Source organism: Hippoglossus stenolepis, chromosome 9, assembly GCF_022539355.2.
Source record: "Hippoglossus stenolepis isolate QCI-W04-F060 chromosome 9, HSTE1.2, whole genome shotgun sequence".
Classification (NCBI taxonomy): Eukaryota; Metazoa; Chordata; class Actinopteri; order Pleuronectiformes; family Pleuronectidae; genus Hippoglossus; species Hippoglossus stenolepis.
In genome coordinates this window covers 14,522,595-14,541,048 of record NC_061491.1, presented here as the reverse complement: position 1 = coordinate 14,541,048, position 18,454 = coordinate 14,522,595, and the positions used below count along the sequence as shown (strand labels likewise).

Sequence of the window (18,454 nt, the reverse complement as noted above, 5' to 3'; positions counted from 1 at the left end):
CTCAACCCTTGACTAGCGTGACAGAGCATTAACCAACAACTACATCAACAAAATAACAATGTTTACAACATTCCTGAGAAATTTCTAACATAAATGGAGAGGTGTATCAAAGTATTTATATAAAAGAAAATGTCTGACAGAGGTTGGGGTGGCATGGAAGGCAGACCAGCAATGACAATTGTAATGATAGAGGTGTAGCAGTAATGGTAGTCAGTGAACATTAAATTCCATCATACAGCCCATAGTTTGCACAAATGTAGTTGTAAATATATTTATGATGACGTCTCTCATTCTTAACATGACCATGGGGTCTGCAGCCTCCTCTCTCTCTTTGACGAAGACAACAACCTTTATTTATAGATCACTATTTAAAATCCAGATTACTAAGTCTTCGTAAAACCCACTAATCGGCCTTGTGTACCTTGAAAGGCGCTACATAAATCAAAGCTGTTGATTGATGAGATGAATGCATGTAGGATGGTCACAGGACTGGTCACATTTTGTGGGTTCTCCCACCCATGACCTTACGATCACCATCGACAACTCCGTGGTAGCCTACCCCCAGACTGGTAGGAGCCTGGGTGTGACACTCGACAGTCAACTCTACCTTACTGCCAACATTGCTGCAACAACCTGCTCATGTAGATTCATGCTGCACAACATCAGGAGAATACGTCCACTTCTCACTCAGAAGGCGGCAAAGGTTCTGGTCAAGGCCCTTGTCATCTCACACCTAGACTACTGCAACTTCCTCCTGGCTGGTCTGCCTGCTGAAGCCATCCGACCTCTGCTGCTCATCCGGAATGCAGCAGCTCGACTGGACTTCAACCTACCTAAGTTCACTGCACAGCATGATTCTTGCGGTCCTGGGTTTGTACCCTCATAATGCACGTATTGTAATCGCTTTGGATAAAGCGTCAGCTAAATGAAATGTAATGTAAAAGTTTGGTTGTAGCTGCTCTTGTAATAAACCTAGTCAATACTAAAGAAGACCATTGTCTCTGTGTGAACTATTGAGTGTTTAACAATTGTGTGAATGTGAGGGTAATAAAATAAACTAAAGTAAGTCAGAGATGTGCTACTACATTTAACTTAAAAAATAAATGTTTTTTTATAAATAATTATGAGAAGTGACCTTTTTCCTCACTTGAGCCCCTGCCCCCAAAATATCTGTGCATGTCCCTGATTCTCACTGCAAATTAATTATAATAGTTAAATTAAATTAGTCCAACCACAATCTAAATATGTTATCTTTAGATAAGTAATTCGTGCTATCTCATAAATGTATAAAAATAAATAAAAGTATCTTGGAAATCATTTAAATTCTTAAATCCCCATCTTTTTTTCCTTTGTTTATTATTCCTTTTGTTATAGAAATTGTCTGAGAGAGATATTAGGCTCATGTTAAAAATATTTTCACCACGTCAACTCAGAACACCCATGTCATGATCATTTTAATGGATGGATTTGGAAACCTTTTACAGACCCCCTGCTAGCGTGTCGCGGACGGATTTGATTCAATATCTATTCTTCCAATGTATCACATCCACAATTTCCTATATTACTGCACATAGCTGCTTTTTCATCAGTTAACACAATCAGTCAGACAAACATGAACTCCGTTTTTATTTATATAGCTCTAAAAAAGTATTGTAGACTGTTACTGTTATTACAATTGTGCTGTAATTTACCAAATGCTGCACCTAAAGCTTAAAACTGTATCAGCTTAAAACTGTATCAAGGTGGCCCCGCCTGGCCCCCCCTTGGCAGCGACAATGCACTAAGGCGCATTACTCCACAGGTGAACAACAGATTCTGCTCCTCTGATGTTTTCTAATCACTCACATGTAGAACTGATCTTTATAAAAACCTGCTAAATTCATATTTATGTTCCTGGATAAACGGGGCGTCACTTCTTCGGCAACAATGAACACTGCGTTGCAGCATTATTGCAACTTCTCTTCTGTCTGCAGGAGTGTGTGTGTGTGTGTCTGCTCATCTCTGCCCCTCTTCACACACAAATTGCTAATCACATGGGATATTCACCATCTCGTCCTATATTCTTAAATTGTTATTAATCAATGATGTCGGATCATAATATCAGATCGTTCCTGTCACTTTAATCCCGATGTCCTGTCTCTGCACGTCACGTTACGTCCTTTATATACAGTCTATGGTTATGTCTCGTGTTGTGTAACAGGTTTAAACGTGTGTCTCATAAGAGTGATCAAACGAACACAAAGGATGCATACAAGTCTGCTGCGCTCCCCCCTCGGCTCTGCTGACCACCACACCATTCTGCTCGCCCCAGCATACACTCAGGTGATATGGAAGGCAAAGCGGGTGATTAAAACCATTAAGCAGTGGAAAACCCTCTTAGCCCCCTCCAACCACATCAATGAGCAAGAGGACGCTCTTTCATCAAACATCTCCTTCTGTGTAAACAGCATCATCCTCAGCAAAACGGTCTCAATCTTCCCCTGCAATAAATCCTGGATACCAAAGAGCTCAAGGAAATTATCAAGAGAAAGAAAATAGTCTTCTTTCCTGGCTCCCAAACAGAAAAAAATGAGGTCAACTAAAAGGCGAAACGTGCAATCAAATCTGCCAAGCGGAAGTACAAAAACAAAGTGGTGGAATAATTCACACAGTGGAACCTCCGCTCAGCTTGGCAGGCCCTCAAGAACATGGCTGCCGTGTACCACCCACAAAGCCATCCAGGTTCCAGGCAGCAGTCCTGCATCCCTTCTTACAATCTCAACTCCTTTTACAACAGGTTAGAAACAGACAACACCACCAAGCTTGAGCCTCACTCAGACCTGGTGACCCTGCACTCATCTTCAACCCAGCAGATGTGGTGAGAGCCCTCAAGAGGACCAGAGAGAACAGCTCCCCTGGCCCAGATAATATCAGTGGCCGAGTCTTGAGGTATTGTGCTGAGCAGTTAGGGGGCATGTTTCAGATCCTATTCCATATGGAGCTTTTTTCCTATCTTTATTCAAGCACGTGGTCTTTCAGCTTGAGAGCATGACTTGTTGAATTTATGTTCAGATTGTGTATTACATTTCATCCAAACCCTGCCTGTGCACTCAAATAACCCCTCTTTGCACTTAAATTTGCTCTGCTTCTGCTGGCACTCAGATATATTGTTGCTTGTGTAGCGTGTAGCGCGGATTTCCTGTGCTCCAGCTTCAGCCCTTCTCCGCACTTGGGCTGCGTTCTGTGCGCTCGTGAATCGTCTGCTCTCAGATTTCTCCTCTGCTCTTGGATTTCATTGTGATCCCCGCCTCCTTGTGGGCGCGTTCGCTTTACGTCAGAGCAAACTTGACGGGAGAATGTGCACACTCTCTCTCACACTTACTTTGACACAAACATTTTGGAAACGGGAAATCGAGGATGCAGACGTGAGGAGGTGAACTGAAGCCAGATTATTGATCCACTTCATCATCAACATTTAAACCAACAGCATTAGTTGTGCTCGCGCGACATAACTGTCCAACGGAAAAATATATGAAACAACTTACAGCAAATAACTAGTTTCATTCCATCAGCCTCCAGACCAGGAACCGGTTGCAACCGTCACTGTCTGCTCTAAGATCATCAGGCTTCCCCTTAGATCACTCACTAACATCTATGAGCACAGTTAGCAAGTCCGATTCTTCTCGACCCAGCACATGCAGTCTTCTCAGCGTTTGAATGGCTCCCCTCAGTAGGTACAGTATTTATTAATTTGCTGCTACCTGGTCCTGTACATATATTCTTATTCACTTTAACTGTATACAATTCACATCTGTACTACTTACCTCAATGCACTCCGTTCACTTCACTCATTCAGTATTAATCTACATTCTTACAATCAGTTTTCACAGCCGTTATCCTGTTCACCCTCCTTTTACATTTATATACACTGCTCTTACTTTATAGTTTTAGTATACTGCATTGATTTGTTTAGACATGCTCTATGTGCCTTTGAATTTCCCTCCGGGGACAAATAAAGTTATTTGAATTGAATTGAGTATTCTAACTAGCACTTATTCCAAAAATATCAGTCTCATTAAGAACTTATGGCAAAAAAGCTTTTTATTCATCATCAAAGATATAGCATGAGCTCATTCTTGTTCTGTGGAGGGAATTCATTCGTAATGAATTATGTTTATAGGGACATGTATGGTTTGACCGCAGTAGCATCCGGGAGTACTGAAGTAACAGCCCGTCTACCTCCGCTCGACGGCAACAAGCGTTACTGTCACATTCAAGGTCAGAGTGAGTCGAAAGCGAGAGGACGGCGAGTGACTTCTGTCTCGTGTGTGTGTGTGTGCGTCCTTGAGACTTGTGAGTCGTGTACTTTGTGTTATCAGTTACTTCAGATGTTTTTTGTGAGAACGCGCTGCTAGGTGTGCATGAGATTGTCTGTGTCAGTGTATATCCAGGTGACTTTTTACCGTCTTTCTGTTGAATGGATAAGGTGGACTGGCAGTTCAGTAAAGTTGGAACGATATTCACAGATTCGGACTTCCCGGATCAATAAGTCATAAGCGAAACGTTGTTAAAGAACCATCGCTGCATAATTCCCACCGTAGTAAGGTGGACAACGGGCTACAGGCCAGTTCTCATCAATATGAGTCGTCCTCCGTGATGGGCACAGACCATTGGCGTCTATGTACAGCCTGCTGTGAAACGAGTGCGCAGGGACCGTCTGCAAAGTGCAACACCGAAAAGAGATATTACACAAATATTCAATAACTTCACTGCAATACTGTATATTCTCACCAAAATCATGTCACAGGTCCAGGGAGTCCTGCTGGCTATGCTTCAGTACTTAGTTTGGGAAAATGGTGTTTCGTATAATTTTGGGAAATATGTATTATGGAAAATATTCAATAACTTCACTGTAATACAGTATATTCTCACCAAAATCACGTCACAGGTCCAGGGAGTCCTGCTGGATATGCTACAGTACTTAGTTGGACAACACCTGTCAAAAGTGATTCTATATGATCTCGCTTATTGGTCATTAAAACAAAGGGAGGTTCACAACTAATTATTTCGATTAAATGTTTTGATTGTGGGACTGTAATGAAACAATAAACTGTTCAGCGTGAAACCCACTTTTCAACTACTGACCCCTGGGAAGGGCTCCTACACCAAATGCTCAGCCTTCTCAGAAGAAGTAGTTTAGATGGATAAGATGGGTTATGTGTCTGAGTCATTTCTGTACGTCAATTCATGAAAATATGAAATAACATTAGGTTCTGGTTTGTGGAAAGCAAATATGGCACCTTCTTACATGGCTTCAATGTTGAAGAGATTCTTTTAAAAATTCAACAAAATTGAGAAATACATTTTCCGTTTGTATTGCATAACCATCAAGGGTCTCCTTGTGCTTGACGTGTAGTTGGTGTCAATACACTTTCTTAAACAACTTTAAGACCATTAAAACGAAAGAAATTTTCCAAACGAAGTACTGTAGCATAGCCAGCAGGACTCCCTGGACCTGTGACGTGATTTTGGCGAGAATATACAGTATTACAGTGAAGTTATTGAATATTTTCCATAATAAATATTTCCCAAAATTATACAAAACCACTTTTTCCCAAACTAAGCACTGTAGCATAGCCAGCAGGACTCCCTGGACCTGTGACGTGATTTTGGCGAGAATATACAGTATTACAGTGAAGTTATTGAATATGTTTCATAATAAATATTTCCCAAAATTATACAAAACCACATTTTTCCAAACTAAGTACTGTAACATATCCAGCAGGACTCCCTGGATATGTGATATGATTTTGGTGAGAATATACTGTATTACAGTGAAGTTATTGAATATTTGTGTAATATCTCTTTTCGGTGTTGCACTTTGTAGACGGTCCCTGCGCACTCGTTTCACAGCAGGCTGTACATAGACACCAATGTTCTGTGCCCATCACTGAGGACGACTCATATTGATGATAACTGGCCTGTAGCCCGTTGTCCACCTTACTACGGTGGGAATTATGCAGCGATGGTTCTTTAACAACGTTTCGCTTATGACTTATTGATCCGGGAAGTCCGAATCTGTGAATATCGTTCCAACTTTACTGAACTGCTTCACTGTGCTGAGAGGCGGTGTTCACCACAGCAGACTTGGACTGAAGCCAGGTCAGACTGGGATTGATTAACCCTGTGTGCAAAGCTGTGGCTGTATGAACTACACTACCGTTCAAAAGTTTGGGGTCACTTAGAAATTTCCTTATTTTTCAAAGAAAAGCACTGTTTTTTTCAATGAAGATAACATTAAATTAATCAGAAATACACTCTATACATTGTTAATGTGGTAAATGACTATTCTAGGTGGAAACGTCTGGTTTTTAATGAAATATCTACATAGGTGTATAGAGGCCCATTTCCAGCAACTATCACTCCAGTGTTCTAATGGTACATTGTGTTTGCTAATCGCCTTAGAAGACTAATGGATGATTAGAAAACCCTTAAAGACCCTTGTGCAATTATGTTAGCACAGCTGAAAACTGTTTTGCTGGTGAGAGAAGCTATAAAACTGGCCTTTCTTTGAGATGAATATCTGGAGCATCACATTTGTGGGTTCGATTATACTCTCAAAATGGCCAGAAAAAAAGAACTTTCATTTGAAACTCGCCAGTCTATTCTTGTTCTTAGAAATGAAGGCTATTCCATGCGAAATTGCGAAGAAACTGAAAATTTCCTACAACGGTGTATACTACTCCTCAGAGAACAGCACAAACGGGCTCTAACCAGAGTAGAAAGAGAAGTGGGAGGCCCCGGTGCACAACTCAGCAAGAAGACAAGTATATTAGAGTCTCTAGTTTGAGAAATAGATGCCTCACAGGTCCTCAACTGGGTGTTCTTTAAATGGTACCCGCAAAACGCCAGTGTCAACGTCTACAGTGAAGAGGCGACTCGGGATGCTGGCCTTCTAGGCAGAGTGGCAAAGAAAAGCCATATCTGAGACTGGCCAAAAAAAAAAAAGATTGATATGGGCAAAGAACACAGACATTGGACAGAGGAAGATTGTAAAAAGTGTTATGGACAGACGAATCAAAGTTTGAGGTGTTTGGATCACACAGAAGAACATCTGTGAGACGCAGAACAGGTGAAAAGATGCTGGAAGAGTGCCTGACGCCATCTGTCAAGCATGGTGGAGGTAATGTGATGGTCTGGGGCTGCTTTGGTGCTGGTAAAGTGGGAGATTTGTACAAAGTAAAGGGATTTTAAATAAGGAAGGCTATCACTCCATTTTGCAACGCCATGCCATACCCTGTGGACAGCGCTTGATTGGAGCCAATTTCCTCCTACAACAGGACAATGACCCAAAGCACACCTCCAAATTATGCAAGAACTATTTAGGGAAGAAGCAGGCAGCTGGTATGCTGTCTGTAATGGAGTGGCCAGCGCAGTCACCAGATCTCAACCCCATTGAGCTGTTGTGGGAGCAGCTTGACCGTATGGTACGCAAGAAGTGCCCATCAAGCCAATCCAACTTGTGGGAGGTGCTTCAGGAAGCGTGGGGTGAAATTTCTACAGATTACCTCAACAAATTAACAGCTAGAATGCCAAAGGTCTGCAATGCTGTAATTGCTGCAAATGGAGCATTCTTTGACGAAAGCAAAGTTTGAAGAACAAAATTAATATTTCAAATAAAAATCATTATTTCTAACCTTGTCAATGTCTTGACTATATTTTCTATTCATTTTGCAACTCATTTGATAAATAAAAGTGTGAGTTTTCATGGAAAACACGAAATTGTCTGGGTGACCCCAAACTTTTGAACGGTAGTGTAAATAATAAAGTTTATCATTTTCTATTACTCCAGGTTTCCTTCTCCTGTCATTGTGTACGCAGTAAAATCATTCTGTGTGTGGGCTCTCTACGTTCTCACCTGAGACGAGGTTTATTCCAACATCATCAGAGGGATTGTGATTCAGAACGCTCTCACCACACTGACCTCCAACATGAACAGTAGGTGTCTGACAACTCAGCAATTTAAACTGAGATTAATAAAAACAACCACAGAGCCTCCAATTTTATGTTGCACCTTTTGTGTTGACAGATCTGATCTTCACCGTTCCGCTCTTCACCGTTCTGCTGTCTCAGTTTATTCCTGAACTCGTTCCGTGCTTTGCAGTTGCAGCAGGTCAGAGAACGTCATCTCTTGTTTACATTCATCTTGTGATTACAAAAAGCCAGAGAATAAACAAACAAAACCAAACAATGTCATGTGTGTTGCAGGTGGAAAAGGATTGAAGCAGGAGTTTTACTGTGAGGCTCAGGACTGCGCTGCTCATGTGGCTGTGGTGTTCTGCAACGACGAGCAGGTCTTCAGTGGTGGTCGCATCGAAGAATGTGTCGGACACCTACCACCCAATTCTGTCTGCCAGCACCAAGGTCGGGCATTCGTTTCCACCGTTTCAGGAGGAAACTGTGAATTTGAAGGCACTGACGGTTATCTTGAGACCAAAAAATGCACAGGTATTTACTTTTACTCTCTAGAGTCCTTTGTATTTACAAACTGTACTAATACAGGTTTTCATTGCACACTATGCTTGAACATTGAACATTTTCATTTGTCCAGAGGATTTCACAGATTAAGTCTGTTCAGAGAAACCGGAGTTTCCTTACCCTGATGTTTTTAGTGTATAAACCTGCGCGTTTGGTTTCATATGGTTTATACTACTTCACTCTGAAAGAGATGAAGATATAGTGTCCTGTAAATCACTTATCTCAGGGTTTTTATGACATGTAACACACAAAGTTGTAATAATGTGATGATGATCTCTATGGCGCTAGAAAGACAAATAAACCACATCAACCTGAGAATATAAGAGTGGTGAATGCAGCAGATAACAGCAGGAAGCTACACTTCCCTGTTTCACATATAGTTATGTAAAATAAGTAGGTGTACTAGCTGAAAGACGTCTGAACAGAATGAATCATTCCAGGCTGAGGGTGCTGCTTTAAAAGCATTTCCTCTTTTTAAATTTCATCACTGCCGCCACATTTAAGCTGTTGATCTGATTTTTAATTTGTGTAAAACAATGCAAAAAACCCTTAGTGACAAATTAGACCCTAGAATTATATTATTTCTGATGAATATGTTCCTTAAGACGAATAATAATGACACTGAAGATAAATTAGAATTTTACACCCAGCACATTTTTGGATTAAAAGTGATCATGATGACATTTATTATTCCGTCTCAGGGTTCAGGTAAAAAACCACACAAGATAGAATAAAATGCAAAGGAAAGCACAACAAAGTTTATATACTGCAAATATATTAATGTCTAAAAGAGAGATGACTATACCAATGCCTCCACAGCTGGAATTGGTAGCATTAAGTGCTAAATATAACATTCGATAAAACCAAGATGACTTCATTTTCAGATTCATTGAGCCGGCAAATACATTTATACATAAGATTTCTTAGGACGTATTGGAAAGTGTCGACTCCTGCAGCGACATACATTTCACTAACACTTGACCTTCTCAGTCTCTTGAGTAATAATCTCATAGCCTCTCATAGCATCATGATAAGCAACTTCAAGTTTCTTTATGCTTACGTTTTTTTAAAGTTTGACCAAAACATGGGCAGAAAAGAGAAGTGTGAACAGAAACACCTTCGCTCAGTGTGTACACTCACTAAAGCTGCGTCTGTGTCTTCTCATCAGTGACCAAGATAATTTACCTGATAACTGACACCAGGATTACTGTTAAACAATTTGAAGTCAGGACATTTCTGCACATTTTTCCTCTTTGTATATTGATAAATATCTTTGCTGGTGTCTGTAACTGATACTACACTGTTTAATAACACTTTGTAACACGTCTCTTGTTTTCTCAACTAGACCTCGACAGCACATGTGTTTTTACCACTGGTGAGTTTTACCTGCAGATGCACCCGTCACATTAAGCTTCTCGCTGTTTTGTTCAAACGTTGACTGGAGTTTTTCCCTCTTTCCTGCAGATACCTCACCACCGAAACACCTCCTTCCTGCAGATACCTCACCACCGAAACACCTCCTTCCTGCAGATACCTCACCACAGAAACACCTAGGCCGAGCCTACGTAGTCAGCATCGTCTGTGGAGTTATAGGTGAGTTCTGAGCTTCAGTAAACCTGACACTTTGTCTGCATGCACCATGTTTCCTTATCTTCTGAACAAGCAACTGTCAACAGCAGCCACGTGTAACTCTTTCCCTTCAACCCCTTCGAACCCACGTCTTTGCATTAACTTTAAGAAGATATGGCTTTTTGATACTTTTCCCACTTGCTCTCTCTCTCTCTCTCTCTCTCTCTCTCTCTGCCTTCTAGCTTTCTCTCAGGGCTTAAATGTTCGTCTTTCAAATGCTGGCAACTAGGTGACATCAACATTTTATTGAGCGTTGTATCTATTGTGCATTTATACAGTCGTCTTATATATGCATCTCTGGATTTCACAGGTTTGGTGATAGTCCTGTGACTGGCTGCATATGTCTATACAAAGACCTACCTACCTACCCCTATAGCCCATATTCGCAACACAATGTGCCACATGGGGCTTAACAAGGTATGACATCATCTGCCCTCAACCCTTGACTAGCGTGACAGAGCATTAACCAACAACTACATCAACAAAATAACAATATTTACAACATTCCTGAGACATTTCTAACATAAATGGAGAGGTGTATCAAAGTATTTATATAAAAGAAAATGTCTGACAGAGGTTGGGGTGGCATGGAAGGCAGAGCAGCAATGACAATTGTAATGATAGAGGTGTAGCAGTAATGGTAGTCAGTGAACATTAAATTCCATCATACAACCCATAGTTTGCACAAATGTAGTTGTAAATATATTTATGATGACGTCTCTCATTCTTAACATGACCATGGGGTCTGCAGCCTCCTCTCTCTCTTTGACGAAGACAACAACCTTTATTTAAAATCCAGATTACTAAGTCTTCGTAAAACCCACTAATCAGCCTTGTGTACCTTGAAAGGTGCTACCAGGCTCTGGTCATCTCACACCTAGACTACTGCAACTTCCTTCTGGCTGGTCTGCCTGCTGAAGCCATCTGACCTCTGCTGCTCATCCAGAATGCAGCAGCTCGACTGGACTTCAACCTACCTAAGTTCACTGCACAGCATGATTCTTGCTGTCCTGGGTTTGTACCCTCATAATGCACGTATTGTAATTGCTTTGGATAAAGCGTCAGCTAAATGAAATGTAATGCAATGTGTTGTGTGACTCATATACTATAGTCAGGCCCTAAGAGTCCTTACACAAGGTCTTTTGTCAAGTGCTGTGATCCAGTTTTGCTTGACTGTAGCTGGAGGACATTGTTAGACATCCACTTTTTGACGTCATTAAGACAAGTAATTTAACAGGTCAGTGACACCAGGATTACTGCAGGTACGGCAGGTCTGTCATGTGGCACAAATTCTTTCCTCTTTGTATATTTTTTCCTGTTTTTTGTACTAATATAAATGTCCAAATTTCTACATGGTAGTATGAATACAAAATTTTAATAAATAACCCTTATTAACAATTTTGTATGTTTGTATTTTGTCATTTGTATATCTTTTTGGCGTGGCTTTCATATAAGCCATCACTGGTTCTGGTTCATTCTCAAATGGGGGTCCGTGACACACGCTGCCAGGGGGTCTGTAAAAAGTTTCCAAATCCCTCCATTAAAATGATCATGACATGGGTGTTCTGTGCTGATGTGGTGAAAATATAAAATAGACAATTTTACTCATGTTGATCTTTTACCTTGTTCATTAGAATTTTAATAACACGTAGGTCATGTCAATAGATTAATATACTGTGTGAGGGGGGGTCCCTGGGATGCTTTCCATCTTGTAGGGGGGGTCCTTGGCTGAGAAAAGAATGAAAAAACTTATGATTTTATCCAGAAACTAAACCTTCGACCATTAGGGGGCGTAGCAGAGTTGTTTATCGTCCTTGTATGCAGTGAATGGCAGCGTTGTGTGTAAAGAGGCAGGGCAGGGACATAGCACACACATACACACACACACACACACACACACAGCTCCTTGCTGCTCTCAGTAGAGGTGAGAGTCTTCAGCAGTCCACAGTCCTCCTGTGGTGGAGATACATCCTGTCACTTCAACTGGCTTTTATTCCTCTGTCTGCTGGGGATTGATTGTCAGCTTGGAGGAGAGATCCTCTCTGTGAGGACTGCAGCAGCAGCAGCAGGAAAAACAATATTTCTACACGACTCTACAGCCAGGAGGAGACGATCAGGTGGTGAGATTATACTGTTTGTTGGGTGTATGATCTGAAACTGTTGATATCTTGTACAAATATTCACTGACTCAAAGCCCTCACCTCACACACTGTGGTATTTCAGAGTCACTTCTCTGGTTGTTGTCAAGTGAAAAACTGCAGGTGTGCGTTGAGAATGAAGTCACCCAGATGTTCAGGAAACATATCAGCTGTTCTGAACTTAAAAAGGCAGAATTTCTCTAATAAGGCTCAGCATGTGTTTCGTGTGATTGGGTGAAGTGTTGATTCAGAATTGAAGTGAAAGTGAGACTAAAGATGAGTGTGTAGCTCATGTGAAGAAAGGCAGTTTTATTTCGAAAGCACATTTCACACACAGAGGTATATTCAAGGTGCCGTACGGGGACATTAGAAACAACACAGCAGAGGCCAAATGAAAAGAGTCAGTAAGAAACAATTTTCAAGCAAATTAAAAAAGGCAAAAATAAATAAAAAGGGCTAAATCTATATCAAAATTTAAAAATCAGCTAAAGGAGTGAAAGTGTACAAATAAAATGGATAGAACTGTGTAAAACCATAACAATTTAAATATAAGATCATTCATTCATCCTTAAACTTTAAATCACTTTATTTCTGCTGTTATTGTTCAGATAAAACCTGTGGTTCAAACTTGGGGAAGTTTTATTTTTGTTTTGTTATATGACTCCATCTGTGCCATGCTCATTTAATGTTTAGTTTGATGGGAAGGAAGAGGAAGAAATGGAAATGTGACCTTTATGAGTGTGGATGTCTTGGGGTCTGACAGCAATCATGTCCACATATTGCTTTTATCACTTTAGGGGGAATAAAACTGTCTCAGTTGAACTTTTTGTAAGACATGTTGAGAAAGTGGCATGCAGCAGTGCACTGGACCAGGTGGCAGATTTGTATCTGTATTATCTCGGGTGCTACGTTATTAAAACCTCGACCAGGTTCTAATAACGATTTACTGGCCTGGAGTGTCAGTGTCTGTCACATCGTCACCGGTCTTCACAGTGAACTGCTACATTTCACCTCCTGGTATTTGACAGCGATGCTCTTTACGATTCCTCCACCCTGACACATCCCACCAGGAAAAAGGGAGATATATATGCTGATGTTTTTTAACGTTATCCCAGTTCGACTGTGAGCAGCAAAGTGAGCAGGGAGGCTGCTATATGGAGCTCAACAACAGCAGTGTTGGACTCACTGGTTACGACTCAGTGGCAGTTCAGCAGCTGAGTTTGCGTTTATATGACATTATATTACTGACAAAATACTGAATTTTATCAGATAATGTTTTATTTGTGTGTCTGAGGGGGAGTTTTGCTGAGTTTTATGCGATGATCTTAAACACATTTAATATGGATGTGATATTTCCCCCTTAAGAAGTGTCTTTTTAGAGGGATTCTATCATAGGTATAGTCATATTATGTCTTTGCAGTTTGAATTAGAGCTAATAAAGCATCACATGTTCAGATATCTTGGGATTTTTCATTGGAACATTAAAGTCTAAGGCTGATTTGGATCAAAGTGTGATGCCGCTACTGTATGTTCGGGGGAAATTATTATCATGCAAATCTGACTGGTCTTTGTTGCCAGACTTTAGGAAGGGCAAGGGCAAGGTGCTACGCATGGATACAAGCATCTGGTTTCCTTTATTAACTTCCTGTTTCTTCCACATTTGACTGCCGGGGCCAGGTTGGTCAGTTTGCCGCAGAGGATGTTTGAAAGGGAAAATCTTTCATGCAAATCCTCTGCTCTCTCTCTCTCTTTGGGAATAACACCTGAGCTCACTGCCCTCGCCAGGCGATGGTATCTCGCTTGTCAAGAGTGAGCGGCATCTGCACATTATGAAATGTTTTCCGGCCGAGTAGCAGCAGAAGTACCACATCACTGCAGAGCAAAAAACTTGTTGTCAAGACAAATCCTCTTTCTTTTGTGACCCTCTGGTTTTGACTGTGGTGGATCGGATTCTCTCGTAAATTAGTGATTGAATTGGCTGCAACAGTGAGCATTGATTAGTGACACTGATTCACAGCAGAATTTTTTTTTTTTTTTAAACCAACATTATTATAATATCTCTTTGTTGCTGCGTAAGCTTCTTGAGGAGAGGTAGCACAACAATTAACGGCTGTTGGGTTTTTAGTGGCGCCTTGTGATTTTGGGTCAAAGAGCACTCTGTGTACTGTGCTCGCACTGTACCATCGGATCCCAGCAGTGATAGGTCCAAAAATAACAGGCATATGAGGCTTATTAAGACAGTTACATAAGTCAGGGCCTTAAACAGCACTACGCTCTCATTTCTGATAATGGTCTGACTGACCCATGTGCCTCGAATCAGCACACAGGGGTGTGGCCCCGTGTTGGTCTGGTTATATTCCAGATAGTAATCTGATTTGAAAAAATAGAAATAGCTCACTGTGCTGTGTGCGTGAAAAACTCCATAATGTTTGTGTGTGTTATAGTGTGACCTAACCGATTCTTCTCTCAGAGGAGCCTCTCTCACTCCTGTCTGCTATCACACTCTGAAAGTGCTAATGTGCTAAGTGTTCGCTGCTGTGAGCTAAAAACATGACGAGCGTTTGTTTCCTTCCCAGATGCGTTTGACTAATTAACTCCACCAAAGGAGGTTATGATGTCACACCTGACATTTTGTTTGTTGGTTGTTTGTATTTATGCAAGATTACACAAAAACTACTGAATCCATTTCCACGAAACTTGGTGGAAGGATGTGGTATGGGTCATGGAAAAACCCATTAAACTCTGGTGTGGATCAGCATCAGTGGGTTGACCCTGGACTCGGACCCCCCATTCTTTTTACTGAACTGATATCTATGACCGTCTAATGTTTGGTGCAGCTTGATAACATTTAAGGGGAATGGTGTACACGCTCTACTGAGTGACCATCCAGTTGAATCAATGCTCTAAGCATCATGAAAATATGTTTAATAAAGAATCTGGCATTTTTTCCCATGGAGAGACGTTCATATGAATGAGATCACTGCTGAATAAGATGGTGTGTTGTGGCATAAACCACAGACTGGTCAGTGCTCAGTTTGACCCACATACTCCCTTGACCTGATGAGGTTTAGCCTTCACACCTTTGTTCAGCTGTGCTGCAGAATTACCTTTACATGGTCTCTTCTCTCTCTCTCTCTCTCTCTCTCTCTCTCTCTCTCTCTCTCTCTGTTATCTCTTTTATTGTGCTCGTTCGTTGGTCGGGCTGCGCTCATGTCAGCACATACCACATACGTATTTGTCTCCTGATAGCCACCATGTAGGACTCGGTCAGGATTTTTATAATGAGCTGTGTTTTATTGTCAGTGCTGTGATCGATGTTCCCTTGAACATATACTGTACAATCACAGGAGCCAGAGTCTGGCACACAGCACATGAAGCGTATATGTGAGCTGAGACAATTAAGATAATCATCTCCTTGACATAAAGTCACTCCCTTTATCCTGTGTTGATGTGATTTGTTTATTTGATCCAGAGTACAAGAACCAGGCAGCAGGCTAATGTAATGTTTGTAAAAAAAAACATATTCTGGCACATTAGCACTTTCTGATAACAATGATAGAAAAACATAAAGCATGAGTAAAATGTTGTGGAAACAGGCATAATAAAATAATTCAAGTTCTGAGTATAAATGCTTGAAATGTGAAGAGGTTGGTCTTTAGACCACTGTGTCATAAGTCAATTATCCATCACTGTTTTCTGGTTGAAAGTGAAAACAGTCAAATGAATAATTAAAGGGGCACTCCACCAATTTTATACATATGGATCCTTCTTTTTAGTCATATAGGGAGTACTGAGTGAAAACTGATGTATGGCTCTTAAATGGTTGAATGGTCTAATGTTTTGTTTACCAAATTAGTAGCAGTTTTCTGACAAGTAAACATGCAAACAAACAGGGTACATCTCCTTTGGATAGAACAGAATACTTTGTATCAGTGGTAGTTAGTGGATTCTGTTGTTAATGTTATTCATTTGGATTTGTAAGTACTTCCTGTCACCAAGGGAGAGGTATGTTTTTGGAAGATGTTAAAGACAGTAAATAAATAAAAAATCCTGGATCCACCCCCAGATTCGGATCTGCATATGTTATCTGTTCTTGCCTGAACCATAAACACATCCTTCCACCAGGTTTTTGGGAATCTGTCCAGTAGTTTTTGCATAACGCTGCCAACAAAAAAACTAAGTGCTGATGAATACATAACCTCCTTAGCGCAGGTAATAAATGCAACTTAGAGCCCCTTTCCACTGGTCTGTAGTCGAAAAAACCCACTAACATCTGTAGTTTGTCTGCAATGGGAATGGATACAATCAACAAGGGGTTCTATTGGCTCATGCTCGTTGGACTGGAGGAGCCAAGGATCAAACCAACGACTTTTAAGCAACTGGACGACACACGCAAACTCCTCAGCCACAGCCGATGTGATAGCTCTATTTGAACCCTCTTTGAGGGCAGATACAGTTTGTCACAGCAATCATTCACAGCACCTTATGCAATCTTAATGTGACCTGACACATCAACACTCTTTTTCTTTTTTACACTGACTTTTGAAGAGTTAATGTTAATCTTGGATTTACACATTCCAGTGTCAGGGTCTGTTTAAAATGTCCCTCATTGACTTTACAGCATCTGAAGGGGGATGTAGAACTTTCCCAGTATTATCGTTTTGATCTTAATGACCTCAAAAGAGGAATTTCCCCCCCCCCCCCTTTCATGGCCCTACTGCACGTCAACACTGTTTGAAAGGATGAAAGAAAAATCTCCCAAAAGAGGCCTTCAGCGCCGATTGGCTCATAATTGTTTCCCTCTGCGTAACGATTGGTTGGCTGGAGGCTGCTGGCAGAGCGAAGGGTTGGCAGCCTTGCAGGAATTCAGATTATTCGAAGGTTGTGATGTTTGTTGTCGTTGCTTGTTGTTGTTGTTGTTTGGGCCCTGCTCAGAGTCCCTCCCCCTGTTCCCTGCCCTGGTAATGATGAATTTTCCTGGGGGCCCACTTGGGGGACCCTGTAGGGTGTGAGAGAGTTGGAGGAAGATGAGACGAAAAATAAAGGGTTTTAACAGCGAGACATGGAGGGGTGGGTGAAGACAAACAAGTGGGTGGAAGGAGTTAAAGAATGTGGAAAGTTGGCAAATGTAAAAAAATCCCCCTTTTTTCCTCTTAGCAGCCTGAAGGCTCAGATAAATAAAGGCAGGCCAACCTACTCCCATGATCAGCCCCATGATCGATCACTTCTGAGAACAATAAACCTGCACCCACAGGGATATGCTTAGGTAGTAAACCTGCTTGTGGTTTAAAGAAAACTGAGAGGACCTTTGGACTCTAGGGCAAGGCAGAGTAAAACTAAGCAGGGCTTTGCTCTGACAGACAAGTCTCTTATTCGTCACTGGATCATGTTTGACATGAGCTAAATTGTGTATATGTCACCGGTGGTTGAATATATTAATCCTGCATAAAGTATAAACCCTCGACTCTGCAGTGTATCGCTCCTTCAGGGCAGCCTCTCTGTTTTCCCTCTGTATGCTTATCTGTCCCCCTCCCTCAGTGGAATCATGTGACTGGCTGGACACTGAGGGTGACCTCCTCCTCGCTGCTTCTCATGCAGAGTGGAGCCGGAGTGAGACGCTCCCTGAATTACAAATACAGCGGCCGATTCCCTTCCCTGAGTCTCTGGTATTCATGTCAAATTCTGTCTTGTGATTAGAGATGTTCAGATACCATTTTCCACTTCCTGATACCGATTCTGATACCTGGACTTTACGTACTGGCCGATACAGAGTACCAATCAGATACTAGTGCATCAAAAAAAACGTATATAATGTATTTTAGGAGCTTTATGTTACTAACTTTGTGTAGAAGTGGGGATTGCTTTCATTTTTGTATGGCCCGGCTCATGTTAAACCATTTGACAAAACAAATGAATACAGAGAAAGAACAATGTAGAACTTAGTTTGATAGTCATAATACACACAATTTACTCCCTTTAAATAGCTTATAAAGTGCAGCCACAGTTTTTATAAAATAAACCACATAGTGCCCCCCATCCAAAATGAAGTCTACGGTGCACGTGGCGGTTTTACTTCGGGACTTTCCAGTGTGAAATTTACTGACATCTTGCTAACGCTACACTACCAGAAATCTTTGTTGCTCTAAAAACAGTACTTGCCAATGGCAGAA

General features: G+C 41.2%; 1 protein-coding gene across 1 annotated transcript in view; it reads left to right on the top strand.

Annotated features, from left to right (window-relative positions):
* Window positions 1-12,033: 12,033 nt before the first annotated feature.
* Window positions 12,034-18,454, top strand: part of pip5k1bb (phosphatidylinositol-4-phosphate 5-kinase, type I, beta b) — a 38,787-nt gene continuing 32,366 nt past the window's right edge. The window contains exon 1 of the mRNA XM_035165529.2: window positions 12,034-12,263. The gene's annotated coding sequence lies outside the window, so the exon portion shown is untranslated. The remainder of the gene's footprint in view (window positions 12,264-18,454) is intronic.